Source organism: Aplysia californica, unplaced genomic scaffold (assembly GCF_000002075.1).
Source record: "Aplysia californica isolate F4 #8 unplaced genomic scaffold, AplCal3.0 scaffold00184, whole genome shotgun sequence".
NCBI lineage: Eukaryota > Metazoa > Mollusca > Gastropoda > Aplysiida > Aplysiidae > Aplysia > Aplysia californica.
Genome location: NW_004797454.1, coordinates 763,954 through 766,602, shown reverse-complemented (window position 1 = coordinate 766,602; position 2,649 = coordinate 763,954). Strand labels below are relative to the sequence as shown.

Below are 2,649 nucleotides of genomic sequence, written 5' to 3'. Positions count from 1 at the left end.
CAAAAAAAAAAAAAGAGGCAAGCAAAAATAAAGTAAAATAAGTGAAACTTGATTGCTTTTACCGAATCGGGTAGGACAAGTGTGAACTGGCATCGATCTGGGATATTGGTCTAGAATACCAGTCCCCTTTATACGAGTTCTTCGTACACGGGCAACTGTACACTTTATTAACTAAAGCTTGTCCAACACAAAAAACAACACACGAGCTCTTTGTGAGGAACGTTTGATCCCGTTTCCTTTGAGACTTGAGATTTTAAATAATATATGACAATTTTTGATAGTCTGTTTTGAGCAATAATTCTTTCATCGTCATAGGTTGCTGTGAAAGGGCACGTTTCCGTGGCACGGATGGCTTTTTTTCTGCGCGTTCATCTGAAGTTAAAAATAAACCTATTTATTGTAGTCTTAGAACATATCATTTTTTATAGTTTTTATTTTATATCCTTTGGTTCAAACTCACAAAAAACCCTTTTGAACGTATAACAATTGCAAATTTCCAAAACCGAAATACGGCGCGCAACCAGGGAGCCATATAGAAAGAGCAAAAAAATCAGTTTCCTCTTGTGTGTACTTTTAAACTACCAAGTATGAACATATAACACGAATCATACTGTAAGCCATCATAATTTTGACACTATAAATTATTTTTATCAAAGACAAATAGAAAACGTTGATTTTAATAATACTCGGGAGAGAATCATTTGCTTATATAATGGCGTCCAAAAGAAACTTGAAAATGTAACCACCCAATTATTGTGTTATAGGTTTCCTCTACCCGCTCATGCAGCTACCAATCTTAAGTTGAATAAATGCTGCTTCATCTGACGCAATAACACTTTAACTATGTTAAGAGACACCCGAGACATCGTTACTCAAAATTGACCTTTAAAATCAGGCTTGGCAAAATTGTGCGAAATCAGAGAAACGCAAAGGTTTGTTTCACGCGAATTAAAATGCATCAACATTGATGGAGTGGACGTGTGTTGAATATCAAATGAAAAGAGAATATTATCGTGCCTGCATTGAACAGCATCTTCTGATGATATTTTCGACCAGACTAAAGAACAGAGGAATTACAAATACCACACAAAACCAAAACTTAACATAATAATATGTGCTCATTGGTATTAATTAATTCAGTTTTTGTTCAGGAGCAAACGGTTTCGTGTCGTGTTAGTTAGATTTTGGACACAATCATCTGTCAGTGAGAAACAGAGGCCAAGAAACTGCCATGGTTCTGGGTGGTCTAGGGTGGAATGAACAGAACCGCCCTCGTGAGAATTACCTGATGGCTTGGTTTAGTGAACGACATCGGGCAAGTGCTGGAACGTCATGCCTTACCCTTACTTTCATCAAGGTGTCATTCAAGTAGACATCTCCACCCCCGGGACAGTGCCACCAACTGTAGTGTCTTCAGGCCATTCCCAAAGGGGGGACAATTCTCGTTCAAGCACAGTAGAATTGTAAATGGGCTGATTCATCATGTCACGCTCATAACTGTGCCTGGTCTACAACAGGGAACTGCTGCTTTTTCTTTCCTAATCCTTACTATTGTCATTTTCCTCTACTTCTTTTGTATGTTTGTCACTCTCTTGTGACCTGCTATTTCCTTGATAGTCGAAGCAGACTTTTTGCTGTTGAGGCTAGAGAGGTGAGCAGAGTAAGTCTGATTCCCTGTAAGGACTTCTTTGTTGACACCCGCCCCTTGGCGCTCATACTATAACTCTACTATAACTGACTAAAGACATCTCCATACATAGCAAATAACTTTCTCACATGGCCAATACCACTAGATACGTCTTGGAAAACCACCAAAGCAAATCAGCGTTGGGATGGTCACCAGTAAATAGCCTAACGTGAATTCTACTGGTATGTGAAGAGTGAAGTACCATGAAAAGACAACTGAAGAAGCGACTTTGCTCCCAACTCAGACCCTTTGTTTGCAACTCTCTATGACACTTTGGCTGAAACGACAGATAATTAAGTCCAAAATTTAATAGAGTCGATGACCAAAGGGTTAGTGCACTACACAAAACTAACAGCTCCGAAGCAAAATAATAAAGAGCACATTTAATGTTGAGTTCAATTTTTCGTGTTATTTGTCATATCTCTGTTTTTCGTTTTGTTTGAAACTGTCGTGACAAAACATCAAAACAGAATATTGTTTATTGCGATACAAAATTCTCCGTTCATTGGATATGTAACGTATGTCCATTCTATCAATATTGATGCTCCTCTATACACAAGCGAATAATTTTACGTTTCTTTGATTTCGCACAATTTTGCAAAGCCTGATTTTTTAATGTCAATTTTGAGTGACCATATCTCGGGCCTCTCTTAGCATAGATGAATTATTAAAGTGTCAAATGATGCAGAATGCATTCAGCTTTAAATTGGTATGTAATGCGAGGATTTAATATGATGATTTGATTATTACATTTTCAAGTTTCTTTGGGACGCCACTGTGTATAATTTAGACAAATTGATACAAGATTACCGTTTGTTCTCAAAGATAAAGTCTTTGAGTGGAAGTTGATAAAAATCTGTCTCATAATAACACGAACACTTTCCAGGGCTCTCTGCAATTGAAAACAACAGAAGAAGAAGAAGAAGAAGAAGAAGAAGAAGAAGAAGAAGAAGAAGAAGAAG

The 2,649-nt window shown here is 37.4% G+C and overlaps 1 protein-coding gene across 2 annotated transcripts in view; it reads left to right on the top strand.

The window, feature by feature from the left end:
• Window positions 1-2,649, top strand: part of LOC101850889 — a 44,431-nt gene that overhangs the window by 23,534 nt on the left and 18,248 nt on the right. The window lies entirely within an intron of this gene.